Genomic DNA, 17,549 nt, shown 5'->3' on the forward strand with positions numbered 1-17,549 from the left:
GTGTGTATCACGCTTGACTGTAAAAATGAAAAGGCTAAGCTTCAAGAAAGAAAAGATAAGAGCCAGGCTGAAAAACGACAAGGAGTAGAGAAAGAAGACCGGGAGGGAGGAAATGGGGATAGAGAGAAATGCATACTAGAATGGAAGGAAAAGATAATGCAGTTTGTTTCTGTGTAAGGTAATGTCTGCTACTAACAGGTTATTATCATGCAGACTGGTGTAGTTGTTTCTCTCCCTCACACACAAACACACACACACTGAGGCTCACAGAGCATGCAACATGAAGAGTGGATTCTAAATGCAAATATGCAAAATTTTAATCACACTTTCCTTCTTCCCTCTTTCTTATCTGCTTACACCAAACAGAAAGGACCACCAGCATCTTCCGAGGTTTGCCATAGCAACAAGCAGCAGCAGGACTTCGACATCATTTTCTTGATGGGAAACTGACATAAAACTTAGACAGCCAGCAGAATCCCAGGTTCATCCTCTGTCAACCCTCTGCTCACGTGCCTTTAAACATGACACAGTGAGCTTGTCAGCATGGATTGGTCTTTACCGCCCTGGATATCAGGTCAGATTATTAGATAGATGCATGTGAATGGATTAATGCTGCCTGGTCTTATGATGCTGGAGAGTTTTCCAAATGAGGCAGCAGAGTATTGAAGAGTGACATAAGTAATTTAGCATAGGTACATGTTCTACTCTCCTGGCAGTTAGAACAAGCAGTGCTCCAACTGTTTGGTATTTACCTACCTTGCTTTGCTTTTCTGTGTGGTATTTTGATGCCAAGTGCAACGCAGAGCACAGAGTGAGCAGTGCACAGGTGGAAGGAATTAAACAAACAGCTGGGAGGTTCATGCAAATGTAGAAATTCCTAGACTTTCCACCCATAACAGACTGAATAGTCTGAGACATTTCTGGTTCTGGACAGTTTAATCTCATTGGACATTATCAACAGTAGTGAAAAACCTACCTACTGTGTTTATCTTTAATCAATTATGCACAGCTGACACCAGGTAGGGACACACCCTAGTCTGATTGGCTATTAGAGATTTCACATTGTATTCCTGTGAAATTGTCAACTACTAACCTGAAGCTAGAGCCAGTCACCCTGCATAATTCATACTGTGTATTCAAACATAAGCTCTGCTGCTGGTGAGAGAAAGAGAGCAAAATAAAAAGAGAGTGAGTTTATTTCTCATTTCCAGCATGGAGAAAAGCAGCAGTTAAGCCTCATTTTCTTGCAAGGATGAATGATTTAGCCTACAATAACTTTCAGACAGATCTCAGCGAAACAGATAAAACAGTATTAAGTCGTAACATTTTCCTGGATTACAGTTCTACTAAGACTTTCAGGCAGAGTAGGTCAGAAGGTTGGTTGTTCAATCCCTGGCTGCTCCCTGGCAAGATTCTGAACCCCAAACCTAGTCACACTCCCGTGGGTGCATTGGCGTGTGAAAGCTAGAAAGGAAGAACTTTACTAAAACATAGAACAGGGGTCCCCAATCCCAGTCCACGAGGGCCGGTGTCCCTGCAGGTTTTAGATCTCACCCTGGGTCAACACACCTGAATCATGTGATTGAGAAGGTAATTTATCCATTTAAATCTGCTGTGATGGATCAAGGACACATCTAAAACCTGCAGGGACACCGGCCCTCGTGGACTGGGATTGGGACCCCTGACATAGAATAACATTGTCCCATGAATAGAGAATCACAGAAAATTCACCTGTCTTTGGAGCTAAAAGAGGGCACGCAAACACATAAGAATCAGTGGACAGACGAGGATGTCCTCTATTGAGCACATCATGACTTAGTAGGGTAGCTGAAATAAGTCAAAAGACAGAGACCAAAGACAAATATCACTTACAGAAGACATAAATGAATAGGCTGTGTCTCATGGATATAAGTGTATGATATATGACATATTCCACCACAAAACTAGAACAAGGCTAATTTTCTTGTTCTGCACGTAAAGCATGTAAAGAGGTGGACCCTGCCTAGTTGTTTCTAGATGTACAGGTCTTTGTTTTGGTGTTAGGCCAAAAACCAGTAATTGTCAAGGAAAACATCATTTACTTTAATTGTGATTACATAAATGTTTTATGGATTACAATTTGGTATCCATACGTATTTCACACAGATGGGTTTTGCGAGGCCCACAGCTGTTTACTCAGTAAAAATGTGAAACATTTTGAGTTAATCTTACAATGACCTTTAATTCCTTAATCCTGCTGAACATTGCAAATATATTTATATGATATACACTGTGTACATGGTAAAAAGTTTTAAATATATGGTACCGAATATATTAGTTTTACAGTACACTAAAGCACAAAATTTAATATTTTAATAAAGAAAGATCTATATACACTGGTAAATTTACTAGAACAATAATAATACAGGGAGTGCAGAATTATTAGGCAAATGAGTATTTTGTCCACATCATCCTCTTCATGCATGTTGTCTTACTCCAAGCTGTATAGGCTCGAAAGCCTACTACCAACTAAGCATATTAGGTGATGTGCATCTCTGTAATGAGAAGGGGTGTGGTCTAATGACATCAACACCCTATATCTGGTGTGCATAATTATTAGGCAACGTCCTTTCCTTTGGCAAAATGGGTCAAAAGAAGGACTTGACAGGCTCAGAAAAGTCAAAAATAGTGAGATATCTTGCAGAGGGATGCAGCAGTCTCAAAATTGCAAAGCTTCTGAAGCGTGATCATCGAACAATCAAGCGTTTCATTCAAAATAGTCAACAGGGTCGCAAGAAGCGTGTGGAAAAACCAAGGCGCAAAATAACTGCCCATGAACTGAGAAAAGTCAAGCGTGCAGCTGCCAAGATGCCACTTGCCACCAGTTTGGCCATATTTCAGAGCTGCAACATCACTGGAGTGCCCAAAAGCACAAGGTGTGCAATACTCAGAGACATGGCCAAGGTAAGAAAGGCTGAAAGACGACCACCACTGAACAAGACACACAAGCTGAAACGTCAAGACTGGGCCAAGAAATATCTCAAGACTGGTTTTTCTAAGGTTTTATGGACTGATGAAATGAGAGTGAGTCTTGATGGGCCAGATGGATGGGCCCGTGGCTGGATTGGTAAAGGGCAGAGAGCTCCAGTCCGACTCAGACGCCAGCAAGGTGGAGGTGGAGTACTGGTTTGGGCTGGTATCATCAAAGATGAGCTTGTGGGGCCTTTTCGGGTTGAGGATGGAGTCAAGCTCAACTCCCAGTCCTACTGCCAGTTTCTGGAAGACACCTTCTTCAAGCAGTGGTACAGGAAGAAGTCTGCATCCTTCAAGAAAAACATGATTCTCATGCAGGACAATGCTCCATCACACGCGTCCAAGTACTCCACAGTGTGGCTGCAAGAAAGGGTATAAAAGAAGAAAAACTAATGACATGGCCTCCTTGTTCACCTGATCTGAACCCCATTGAGAACCTGTGGTCCATCATCAAATGTGAGATTTACAAGGAGGGAAAACAGTACACCTCTCTGAACAGTGTCTGGGAGGCTGTGGTTGCTGCTGCACGCAATGTTGATGGTGAACAGATCAAAACACTGACAGAATCCATGGATGGCAGGCTTTTGAGTGTCCTTGCAAAGAAAGGTGGCTATATTGGTCGCTGATTTGTTTTTGTTTTGTTTTTGAATGTCAGAAATGTATATTTGTGAATGTGGAGATGTTATATTGGTTTCACTGGTAAAAATAAATAATTGAAATGGGTATATATTTGTTTTTTGTTAAGTTGCCTAATAATTATGCACAGTAATAGTCACCTGCACACACAGATATCCCCCTAAAATAGCTAAAACTAAAAACAAACTACAAACTACTTCCAAAAACATTCAGCTTTGATATTAATGAGTTTTTTGGGTTCATTGAGAACATGGTTGTTGTTCAATAATAAAATTATTCCTCAAAAATACAACTTGCCTAATAATTCTGCACTCCCTGTACAATATTATAAATTTGTTTCATCCAACCGTTGTCTTCCACTTATTCAATTCAGGGGACTTGAGCCAGCGACTATAGGGTGAGAGGTGGGGTACACCCTGGATAGGTTGCCAGCCTGTCGCAGGGCTAAATCATGCAAGCTCCACACCAGATGGTAGAGTTCAACTCAGGACCATCTTCCTGTGAGGCAACAATGGGAACCACCATACCGTTGTACCACACGTAAATTTGTCAGATGTCATATTTTAAACAACATTAATATGATAAAATGGAAAATATATTAAAATTACAGAAATATATTTAAATAATGATAAATCACGAGGTGTTAATACCCAACAGGCTGCTTTGTAGTGATGTGTCGGTCGCAAACGAAATGGCTCTTAGAGCCGGATCTTTGAAGTGAACGACGCGAGCCGGGTGGGTTTTTTTTTTTTTCCTTTCTCTCACCCTTTTTCCGCTTCACTCCACAGCGAGCCTTGTGCTTTGTGCTGGGCAGAGGGGGGAGGGGCGGTAGTTACACTCAGTAGCACAGGAACAGAGCGGGAGGGAGAGAGAGAGAGCAGGGACAACAAGGTCACATTAGAAAGGTATAGTAACCATCCACAACTATTTTCAGTTGCAGATGATACGGGATTCAGAAAGTTTATTCATGCGGGCCCATATGACAGAGAATGTGCATCTTCTTTTTGTTTTCATATTTTAATTTAATTTATTTGTGTTGTGGTTTGCAGTGTTTTGTGTTGTTTCACTTTAAATTTGTTTAAAAGGAAAAAGCTAAAAATTTTAATATTTAAAAGTTGAACTGTAAATTGTTGGTTCTTGTATTATATGATTTATTTATTCTATTTTATGTGGAGAGAATAAATAAAAGTATATTTATGGTGGCCCCCAGAGACAAAACACATACAAATTCCAAGGCACAACGGAAGTGCTCCAGGATGCTAGGGGGCAGTGTTGAGCTTTTGTTACCTAGTGTCTACACAAGCCAGGAAGTACCAACAACCAGATTTGGTGTGTGGTAGTAACAGGTAAATGAACATTTTTTTTAATCATTTGAATATATATTACTGTTGGTGTATAAATACACAAACAATACACACATGCTTTCAATTTTGTAATTTAAGTGATCTAGGTAGCTCTGTTTTGGAAGTTCAGTTAATGCTAGCAATGTGATTGTACGTGCTTTGTCTCTAGGGGCCACCGTATATATTTATATATAAACAAGAGCCGGTTCTCTAAAAAAAGCCGGAATTCCCATCACTACTGCTTGAGGGGTCAAATTTACCAAAACAGATACTGCGTATGTGTGCATGCATTAATATTTTTGTGAGCCTATGTGTTTTGCAAATCTTTGATGTTGCCTTCTCAACTGACCCCAATACTCAACTGAGCCCCGAGGTGCAGTCTCATAGGCACACAATCCCACAGTCTGTTCACAGATGGAAGTAAATAATTGCAATTTGGCATCTTACTAAAAAAAAATACATTTGAAACTTTATGAATAACAACAATAATTCTATTTTAACATTAAAAATATCATGTTGACTAAAGAGCTTGCACACTGGTGGTGGTACTGGTGGATTAACCAATAAAGAAAAAGAAATGATTTTGTTGTTAATTTAGGTCAGCTGCAACATACACCTTCACTGGGTGGTGGTCTAATACATTTGAGTTATCTCAGTCATTTCATGTTAAATCAGCCAATTTTAGGTCAACCATCTGCACACATGGATGTTATTGCAGTGCAATTTTTATATTAATTATATTGCTCAAGATATTCAGACTGTGTTCTATATTAAAATACAAATTAACATTTTGTTAAATGTGTAATTTGTTCAATTCTTGAGAATTCATCTTCAGGTAAGCTTCATCTTGCCTTCAAATGTTTGTTGAAATGTTTCTATTCTTATGAAGTATTTCGTCTTGTAAAAGTAGCTTATATAATAGTTTTCAGTCACACAGAATACAGACATTGAGGCATGATGGAGCCAGAAAATGCCCAGTTGGATATCAGTGTTCAAGCTCTGGTGGTCCTCAATGGTATGGCTAGCACTGCAGAGGCATATGGTCTGCTGTCTGGCCCTAAGCTTTCCACCAGAGCTCAAATACATGTTTGAAGTCCTGCAAAAAATATTTTGGAAGCTTGATGAACACCAATTATCATCCACGGCACATACTCTCAAAAACAAGCTTCTGCTATAAGTTGAACAAGACTGACGGGTACCAGCACAGGTTCAAACTGAGGTAACTAATTCAGATGGCTTGGAAAAATATGTTTAGTCTTGTAAAGAGTTTTGTACAAAAGTCTTGAACCATCCATTTCTTTGTTTTTATGAGGGAAATAGAAAATAGGTGCAATGTTTTATTAAAGTGTAAAGTGTGTAAGCATACATGGAAATGCAGTATTTCCCATGTATGTAGGCAAAATCAGAGTTTGTACATTCCTAATAATATTGAAAGTCAGTATTTGTTATGGCACTTGTATTCTTCAACACAGCCTGAACTTTCTGAGGTGGCGTTCTGTAATTTCTTTAAGTATCTTCAGGAATTATTCTCCAGGCTTCCTGAAGGACATTCTATGCTCTTCTGTGGATATTTCTGCCTTTTATTTCTTCTCTGTCAAGATGATCCCACACTGCTTAATACTGAGTTCCAGGCTCTGGAGAGGCCAGACTATTAGGAGCTGGTGCGTACATGTGGCGTTCTTGGGTTTTTTCCTTTTTTGGCACAGGTAGGTGGGCCGGTGCTTTGCGGGAGCATTGCGCCCAATCACAACAACAGTCGCCTCAAGGCGCTTTATAATGTACATTAGATCCTACAATAATACATACAGAGAAAAACCCAACAATCATGTGATCCCCTATGATCAAGCACTTTGGCGACAGTGGGAAGGAAAAACTCCCTTTTAACAGGAAGAAACCTCCAGGCTCAGGGAGGGGCGGGGCCATCTGCTGCCACCAGTCTAAACCATGACAGAGCCTTCACGGTCTTTAAGTGCATTTTCACACCAATAGTTTTACTCTGGTCTGAAACTGTTAATTATTTTATAAACTTGTAGCTTTTCTCCATGATTTGGATTCTTTTTCATGCAGAAATGATAAGTCTGCTTATTGGCTAGATGTGTCTGTGACAGGAAAAAGTAAATACAGTAAAAAGGTGCTGTGTTCTATGGGAGAATGTGGAAAACGTACACTCATGGTAACTTTACATGGCTAGTTGCTAACCTGTACTGACCTTTCCACATCTATGGTACCTTGCCACATCCCTGAATGGAAAGCATACATGGCTATGGGAGGGGTTTAGCTTAAACTTGCAACATAAAACTGATAGCTGGGTTGGATTGAGATTGAATCATATTCACACCATGAATGAACCTCATTAGAGGTCCTTGGTGCTTTTTTTTGTTTGTTTTTTTGTTTGTTTTTGGGTTGGCACCCAAGTATGACTATTGTGGTGACATCACATGAACCGCACCAAGGGGGGGGGGGAAACAAACCAGACCAGATTTTTAAACAGATTAAACTTTGCAGGATATTATCCTATTTCTTAAGCTTAGCATTAGCATGCTATCTGTGCAGTTTCTTGCAAGGAGCAAAGTTATGTTAGCAGCATAATGCAGTTGCACTTTAGCATCATCATCATCATCATCGTTTATTTGTATAGCACTTTAAAAACACACCAGGCAGACCAAAGTGCTGAACAACACAGATAAAATAAAAACTAGCAAAATTAAAATGACAATAAAATTCTTACAAATATGATCAAATTAACAAGAAAGGTATCAGTTTCCTACAGAGTTAAACAAAATTACACTCTTGTCCTTTTGTGCAATCAAGATAAAAATAGTTTCCATATCCACACTGTACACTGCCTTAGTATAAACAGGTTAATTCTTCTAACAAAAAACAAAAACTCGATATTAGACAGAATTATCTACACCGACTCTGATGACCCAGACAAATACAAAAGAGAAAAGAAATATGAAACATAGGTGTGTTGACTGCACAGGTGTAATATATGAGAACATTCAAGAATTATGTTTTGAATTCAACAGAAAATGTCACCATATAATGCAATGAGAGTTAAATGGCCTGGCCTGCATTTGTATAGCGCTTTACTCAGTCCCTAAGGCCCCCAAAGCGCTTTACACTACATTCAGTCATTCACCCATTCACACACACTCTCACACACTGGTGTGATGGCAGCTACATTGTAGCCACAGCTGCCCTGGGGCGCACTGACAGAGGTGATATAATGCAATGAGAGCTAGTGCCATACCATTCGTTATATCGGTATAATTTTTATGTGACACCACCAGTGTTGGGACTAACGCACTATTAAGTAATGCTTTACAGCAACTACATTATTATTGTGGTAACGAGCACGGTAACTAGTTATTATGCCAAAACCAGGAACGCGTTACTCGTTACTGGGATTTAGATAGGCTCGTTACTCGTTACTTTGTGTGGTGGCTATCGCGGAGCTTCCTCAGATTCAGTAACATTAGCAGGTGGTGGAGGCCAGCAGGTGGATGAAGGAAAAGGGAGGCAGGAGGAGAGACCCGAGGCGGGCGCTGGTCCGAGTGTCAGGTGAACTGAACTTCAGGTAAGAAGTTATGACCTGCAGTCTATCTGGGTCAGATATGAACCAAGTTTAGGTGGAGTTTATTTTCGTTGTGATGACTTTTTCGTACTGCGTGCTAGCTAGCATGATGGAGTTTCTATACAGCTGGGTGGTGCTATGTTACTGATGTTGAACTTTATTTTGTTCAAAAGGTTAATTAATAGTCCTGTAAAAAATGGAATCGTCTCGTATTCAGAGAAAATATTACTCGTTTCTTATTGAGGTGAAAAGGAACAGTTTGTCCCGGACTTCAGCTAGAATGGAAAAGACACAAAGCTGGAGTTATTCTGTCGTTACGCTGCACAGCTGCCTCTTCTTCTCTCATTCTCTCCCCTCCCTTTTCCTGTTTCTACTTCAGTCGTGAAACTGATCAATGATCAGCTGATGGCTTTTCTCTCTTGTTTGTTTATCGCCCACTTTGCGCCAGAAAGAGGAAACCAGCAGATGTCGCGCTAAACAACAGCAGCACGTTTAAGCTTGATCAGCTGTTGTTAGAATGTATTTAATATTAATTTCTAGTATCAGCTGATGTTTGCTGGAGCCACAGCTGTAAAGCTGCTGGTCATGATGTCGGTTTGGAGATGTGGTGAGAGGGAAACATGAAGATGAAACCAGGAGATGTCCTTACTGAATCATCAGAGCTGAACAGGTGATGGAGAAACAGGTTTACCTTTTAGGTGACATGGATGAGTTGAAGTTATGAACTGTTTCTGAGAGACAAATAACACCAGGATCCTTTTCTAAGTAGCTGACAGCTGGTAACTGTGCAGGGGCGGGTCTAGCAAAGTGTTGCCAGGGGGCCAGGTAGGGCATTAACAGGGAAAGGGGGGCACAAAGAAATACTTTTCTTTCTTATTCTCATTTACAATGTCTCGCTTTTAAAAAATAATTATCTGAATCTTACAACAAAAAGAGCACATGACGTAGGCTAGAATCATGGCGGCGAACAACGACGGTCCTGGCGTGGGATTTCTCTCGTGGAAATATGCACATTATTTTTTCTTTTCTATTGGTAGGTGGCACAGTGCACTTGTGGCAAGTAAGCAAGCTAGAAGACTGGCAGTTGCTGGGTATCCAGTTAGCAACACATTAACAGAATTCTGAGTAAAACCAAAAGTTACTTTCCCTAGAACCTTCACAGACATATTCCCTTGTAACTAGTTACTCTGAAAGTAACGAGTAACTTGAAGTAATGGAGTTACTTTTGATAGAAGTAACTAGTAATGTAACTAAATTACTAATTTAAAGTAACTTACCCAACACTGGACACCACGTAATCAAAAATTATATAATAATAATAATAATAATAATAATAATGGATTGGATTTATATAGCGCTTTTCAAGTCACCCAAAGCGCTTTACAATTCCACTATTCATTCACTCTCACATTCACACACTGTATCGCCATATCGCGCCATCGGCCCCTCTGGCCAATATATCAGCGATATAGCAACACTATGAATATTCCTTAGTGCATATAACAGCAAGACAAGCCCAAATGAGTCCACGCTAAAGGTGGAAACCAACAAAACCACTTGAGGCATAAACACACAGGTTACGAAGGCATGCAAGAAACAGATACAAGCCGCTGTCGATGTGAAATTCAAAAGTAAATGATGTAAATACCAAATAGTGGACACAGTACACAGAAATGACTGATTTGGATAAAAGTAGTGTATCGTGCAGGCTCCCACAGAGTCACAAGTTTATTTTAGTTATTGATAAAAGTAAACCGCTAAGTTATGCTAAACTTAATAGGAATATGTTCTTAATCAGGTACCTGCTGTCACTATGAAAATACCTGCCCTCCATCATTAAACAGGAACTGTGGATAATGAAATGAAAAATTAAAGAACCCAATGTGAAAAATAAATAAATAAATAAAATCTACTGAAGATTAAGCAGTCCATTCACTTTGCAACTTTACACACGTGCAATACATAGAAAAAAAATAATTTTATTAATGGAATTTCCCCTTGTAATTTGAACAGTCTGCTGGATGACTTAAAAGGTACAGTGTGTAAAATCCCACCATTATATTACAGTATAGTGATGCGCGAATCATGAACAAATCACTTTACTGACTCGTGAATCATGATTCACAAGCCCAACTGACTCACTGACTCATCCCTGTTGCTGTTAGCAAACTCATTTCATTAGTAGAAATATATCTAGCTTATAATTAAAATTGTGAGGGAAAAAACAACAGACAGTTTCTTAACAAAAACATTTCTGCTCTGAAATGGAAGAAAAAACCCTGAGTAGAAGCTCACATCAAGACAACAGCTCCTCAGTTCACAGTAGCATCGCTCTGCTAACATGCTAACACCACATTTAAGTTACTCACCCCCTCCCTCCTGGCTCACAGCTTCTTCTTCTTGGTTGACAACCAATGTTAAGGCGCATTACCGCCCCCTGGCTCACAGCTCAGTGGACATTTAGATGAGAAAATATATATTTAACACATTTGAGGAAAATACTAATAAAATTAAATAAAAATAAATAATATAAATGTTCCCTTTATAAATTTTTTTTTTTGCTCTTTTTGCTCTATAAAATAGTTGTTTTCTTTTTCAATCACTCATCTTAGCAGTAGGATTTACATGAAAAGAGAAACAAATTAAGTTTGAGTGAAAATGTACATTTTTTGCACTCTCTGGTCGACTGACTCAGTGACTCAAATGACTCAAAAAAAACAATTCACTTTGGTGAGTGACTTATTAACACTCGATTCAGTAAAAAGAATCAAATTTACCATCACTATTACAATAAATTACAGCTTGCAGTCAAGTGAATTCTGTTTTCTTATCCCTCCTAATTTAATGCTAGCTTTTTAAATCCCCATCAGTATTCTCGTTGGAACATTCTGGGTCAACTGACTACTTTTCAACAAACTTACAACAACCTGATAACAGCAGTTCTGAATAATAATTTGTTTATTACGCACACTGAAGGACATATCCAAGAATGACTCCAGGATTCCCCACAGTGTTACTGGAGGAGAGGTAATCCCATCCAGAGTATTTATGAGTGCAATAACCGCAGTTTTATCTGAATCAGGAGGTTAGGGTTAGGGCTGGAGGTGACTGGAGGTCATCCAGCTGTGTGTGTCATGTCGGGTATTACCTGCATACTAATGCAAATGTATGCTATGGTTTCTAACAATATGTATAAGGAAACATGTCAAGTGTAAATAGAACTGTCCTAAGGACAGAGCTCCATATTAGCTTGAGTGTGTTAAGAAGCCACCAGTTTATTTATAGTGCTTTTCTATTCTAATTTCTATGCTTTATATAACATGTCTCCTTCATCCACCCACATAGCCATTCATACAAGACCCTTTTTAAGGTCTAAGTGCTTTTTCTCTAACATTCACGCTGTGATGTAATCAACTCAGGGTGCAGCATCTTATCCAAAATTACTTTGGTATGCAGACAGGAGCAGCCAGGGATTGAACCAACAGCTTTTCAATTAGTAGAGGCGTTTTAAGTAAAAGTGTTTTAATTCCTCCCACCTTTCAGGCCTGTGGTACATGGGATATTATTAAAGACAGGTTGCATATATTTAAGACTGAAACATTAATTAATGGAAGGACTTCTTTGAGCAGTCTTGTAGGAATGGTGTTTAAATCCAAAATACTTGGTTTGGGTTAAAGTTTACCCTTTCACTTCCCTTTCTAGTTATTAAAAGTAATCACACATGTAATTAAATATAATAAATAATAATAAATAGAACAAAGGAAAATTCAGCTCAACAGAGCTTCGTCACCAAAGAAAGTTGGGGTTCTTCTAGTTTTCTTCTAATCTAGTCGAGTCATCTTCTGCCTTCTTTGAGCTTCTATTTTGCTTGCTTTAAATTTTTATTTATATAACACCAAATAACATCAACAGCTGCCTCAAGGATACTAGAAATTTGTCTCAAGCTGATCTCTGTGTGTTTCTGTCATTCGTGAAACAGGCTTCACCCAACTGACTTAGAACTGCATTCATCTTCTAAGTCAGTTGGGTGAAGCATCTTCATCTTCACCACCGCAGCATCTTGAATCTGGGGAGCCTGTCTTAAATCCAATCTCTTCATAACAGACTTTAAGAAAACAGAACATAAAGTCTGTTTTCAGCAGCACAAAAACCTGCCTCCTATTAACCTCAGAAAACCTTTCAAGAAGACAAGAGTAAAGGTACATTATCCCTTGGTTTAGATTGCATATAGAACTTTCTTATTAGACTTTGTCTGTACTTAAGATTATTTGCATATTTTTGCATTTAAGAAAATACTTTCTTTAAAAAAAAATCAACATGGGACGTACGCACAATCAAAGGATCTAGTCAGGGTTTTTTTTTGGAGAGATGCCCTCAGTTAAACTTTAAATCATTCCCATTTTAAAAATGGAAACCAATGAGCAGCTCATTCTGAAAGATGCGTGTTTTTTTTCTTTTGAATATTTATGCTCATTACTAAGACCAAAGTATTTCTTATCTGATGAAATAGATTGCTCAATTACTAAAATAATCGGTAGCTGCAGCCCTAACAAAACAGTCACCCTGACTAAACGAGTTATCCTCTCACTCCTTTGAAATGGATTTAAACTCCTATGGTAAGCATTTCTGACAATTTCCTTTCCTACTGTCGAATATTGGCTCCAGTGTGGTCAGTGGAGTCTATCCAAACTGTTTCTCCTTGTACCGACTGGGACTTGTTTCGTCTCTCTGCTCCATGATGCAGACCACGACCGTGGCCCAGTTGTAGCATGGTGTGGACAGTCCTTTCTTGACATTAAAGTGTTTAAAACAAAGGGAATGGTTGTTGATTTTCATAAACACTGATTTTCATCCCTGCCCCGTTTGTATTCATGGTCAAGAAATTGAGGTGGTAGAGAAATACAAATATCTGGGCACCACTGCTGATGAAAAGTTGAAATTTAAATTGAATACAGACACCATATGTGCAAAGACTCACCAGCGTATGTATTTGTACCAGAAACTAAGTGATTTTAATGTGAATAACATTTTATGAAAATGGTTTGTTCTTGTTTTATTGAGTCTGTCTTAACTTTTTCTTTAATCTGCTGGTTTGGGTCTCTTAGCTCGAAAAATAAGAAGAAGCTGGAGCACATTGTTAAATTGTGTAGTAGAGTGGCAGTATAAAGCTAAATGATCTTGCCATCCTGTATGGAGGGTTGGATTATGGAGATATTCCATATATGAATGCTTCTGCTCAATGTCTTCGAACGGTTGATTGCATATCGTGCTTCTCTGAGGTTCATCACTTTCAAAATTTCACACTCACCACTGTGAGTTATACTCTCAGGTAGGATGGCCTGCTCTGGCCAGTCGGAGGAAATCTCATTTACAGTTTTATATAAGGCAATACTGGGATTGCTGCCTTCCTATATATGTTCACTGCTTGCAATGAAACATGTTGGTCATTATTATCTTCGTCCGCGAGGTTACTTGTTGCGTTCTGTTCCATTTGCCTGAACTGAACTTGTGGAAATTGTAATCTGGACCAGGATGAGACTGAACATTTCCAGATAAAAGAAGAAAAAGAACAATGGAGCATTTTTGTAATAGTACAGGAATATAAACCAGTCATATGGAATAATCAATCAATTAAATCAGATCTCCACTGATGATCAAGTTTGAAGAGCTTTTCTAGACTGTTTTTACATCTCACCTGGACAGAGAGCTGTCAATAAAATCAGTAAAAGAAAAAGCTACATGATAGACACGTGACAGGAAGAAAACAATGGTGAAATCCACACTAGTGCAGATAGAAAGCTGATTCAGGCCAGCTTTTTGGTCCTTTCCAGTCACATGATGATGATGATGATGATGAAGATGATGATGCAGTGTGACATCACACATTAACCAGGAAATCAGGTTAGAGGAAGAATGCTGTGAATAAATTTACCAAAATCAAACCAGCCTGGGTCCAAAATAGGATGGTCACATTTTTGGGGGCTTAATATATTCAGCCGGATTTCTAGTACTGAGGGCTGTACCATCCAAAGTAGGCTAAATGCTGTCTCTCCTAACAACACCGGGTTTTACAGAGACTGTTTCCCCCCATGGTTTGCTGGACATCATTCACACAGCCATGCACATAGTGCAGCTAAACAAATCATGACCAATTGGGGAGTGGAACACAGAAAACTACAGAAATCCTGCACTGTGTTACTGTTGGGCAAATATATGGATCTGCCTCTAATCTGTAGAAAATTCTGTTAGGTCAAAAAAGTAAGAGGCAAATGATTAGGCCAAATACAAATGCATACATAAATGTTCATATATTTGTCACAGAGGGAATTTTAAAAAAATATGTACAGAAGTGATTCATTTTCTGCATAAGTGGGACAAAATATCCTAACATCTTTCTTGGATTATGCTGCCAATCTATAAGATGAACTGGATCGATGTGCCACTGGAACTGGACTAAGCCTGAGATAGAAACTCGGACTGTTTCTGAATTATGTAATACAATAAAGAAAGACATGAATAACTTTCAATATTATAAATATGGGTCTGTTACAAGGTGAGGCATGTGTGTTCCATATGTCACACACAGCTATACACCCATAACATTAGTGTTGAGCATGAAGAGCGGGGTAACTCCATCAAGTTACCTACACTGAGCGCACAGACGCTTGGCTGCTACACCTGCTTTTCAAATAATATGGAGTCAATAAAAAAGAGGGCAGTGTAAATATGCAGGAAAGAGGTTTAAACATCACGGGTGGCGATGGCATCTGTCTGTGTTAGCTGCTGGACGTGCATTTCACAGCCTCACCTGCAACATCTGTTGAGACTCTTCTACAGACTTCAGAAGCACACCAGCCATGTGTCTCCACAAATAGAAGCATAAATGCAAGCCAAGACAGGGAGAATGGTAGCAGAGTGTGGGATTTGCCCTGTAAAAATGTACCTGAAAGACCTAAAATATCAGCATAGCTCATTGTACTGAACAAAGGGGGCAGACAAGGCAGAAGGAAAGTATGTCTGTATGTATGTGGGAGAAAGAGTGGGGGAAAGAGAGAGTGGGAGAAATGTCATCCAGAGAGACTGCACCGAGACACTAAGCGACATAGAAAGCCACACCACATCGACTTGAGCCAACAAACTGCATTGCTTTCAAACACTTATGCACACATATAGCAATAATATAAATGCTAATTATAGTCTAGGAGACGGCACACATCCCAAAATCCATATACTATTCAATTTAAAAATGCAGGCAAATATGAAACCCGCACTAAATCAGTTAATGTGAGATTGCATGATTTCAATGAACAGTCGTCAGCACAGAAACATGGGAGATCTACAACCCCCCAAATCCCAGACAAATTCTGTTTATTCTGACCGCCATAATGCATGTCGATAACAATTAGGTCAGCATTCTTGTTTTATTTAACGTCACGTGCCATATCCCCTGTGCGTAAAATGATAGCCCTTTGATCTGTTTAGGGTGCGTAATAAGACGGCTTCGCCGGATCTGGTTACCTCTTATCTGACCAGCGGTGTGGAGCGGATCCCTGTCGCAGCACTGACAATTTCAAATCCTCTTCGTCGCTCTTTAAATCCACAGACAGGTGTAGCTTCGCTCCTGTGTTACCTCTGCCTCGCTTTGTCTCCCGATGAAGGCGATTTGCAGCACGCAGCCAGCTATGCACAGCGAGGGGAGCGAACCGGCAGAGGCTCGGCTGCTACGGCGTCATAGAAGAGGAGTCAGTGAAGAGGTCTCACTCCGCCAGCGAAGAATGGCGTCGTTTTCACACCTTCCAGTCACATAAAGCAGCAGTGCTATGCGATGCGACTCACCTCCACATACTATCTAAACATACGTTTGAATTTCCCTTTTGTCAGAATGATTAAAACACATCGCGTAACTTCACAAAACCTTTGCTTCGGAAACAAGGTTTGGTTGGGTTTGGTTGGTGCACTGTTGCTAGCTTTAAATCAAGGTCACAATTTAGATTTTAAAGCAATTAAAAGCTGGCTCATGGCACAAGCAGCCATTCATTTTACTTCAGTCTTTCTGGTCCTATTTATGTCCCTACATTTAATTTCACCTCCTCTGTCTCTTCCTCACTCTTTTCTTTTTATCTGAAAATCTGAAATGACATAAATGTAACAGAGTAATGAACAATACTAAATCAGGCTGTATCTTCACACAGTTTTTATGTTATACTGCTGTGAGTCTGGAGTTTTGGTCATACTGAAGCTACAAAACTCTTGTCGTTTTTGAGATATTAGTATCAGAACCATTAGCAGGAATAAAAAAAAAAAGGAAAAATCTCAAGTGTAATGAAAATTGATAAGAACTAGGTCACCTCTAATTAATGAATGTGTTGCTCTAGGGTTTTTTTTACAGTATGCATGTATTCTTTATGGTGGCACAGTGTGTGAGTCAGGGGTTATAGTGAGGATGAAGTCGCTTAAATGCAGCAAATGACATTTTCTGTTGGAAGTTGAAAAAGCAGAAGGAGTCAGAGCTGAAATCTGCGTCTGTTTAATTTTCTCCTTGAAAGCAGAGATATTTTAATCAATTTATAGCAGTGTGCTGCTCTCTCTCTCTCTGCTGATATGAATTAACTTAGAACTTTTATTATCAGTATGCAGTTGCTTACACAGCGAAATTGGGTAGCAAGACCACAAAGGTACAAAAGTACAGACAACAATATAGAAGGAAGTACAACAACATAAGCACAGTATATACAGGGTGTATGAGTTACAGAAACATTAATGGAGCTCACCTAGCAGTCGCTGTCTTTCTCATTTTCTCTCATATATACGAAAGTTATCATTCGAATAAGATATTTCTATATTATTTATTTATCCTTATAGTATTTGATTACCTCTGATTCCAGTCTGTGTGAATAGTCTAAATTGGTTTCACAATCCACAGTCAAAAATAATAATGAGAGAGAAAGTTTTCTGTCACACATGTGTGTCTAATAAATGGA

General features: G+C 39.2%; 1 protein-coding gene across 1 annotated transcript in view; it reads right to left on the reverse strand.

The window, feature by feature from the left end:
- Positions 1–16,314, reverse strand: part of LOC308411304 (junction plakoglobin-like) — a 123,599-nt gene extending 107,285 nt beyond the window's left edge. Inside the window, exon 1 of the mRNA XM_080905189.1 lies at positions 16,087–16,314. The gene's annotated coding sequence lies outside the window, so the exon portion shown is untranslated. The remainder of the gene's footprint in view (positions 1–16,086) is intronic.
- Positions 16,315–17,549: the final 1,235 nt, after the last annotated feature.

The sequence above is a fragment of the Rhamphochromis sp. 'chilingali' genome (assembly GCF_963969265.1).
Source record: "Rhamphochromis sp. 'chilingali' genome assembly, chromosome: 15".
Classification (NCBI taxonomy): Eukaryota; Metazoa; Chordata; class Actinopteri; order Cichliformes; family Cichlidae; genus Rhamphochromis; species Rhamphochromis sp. 'chilingali'.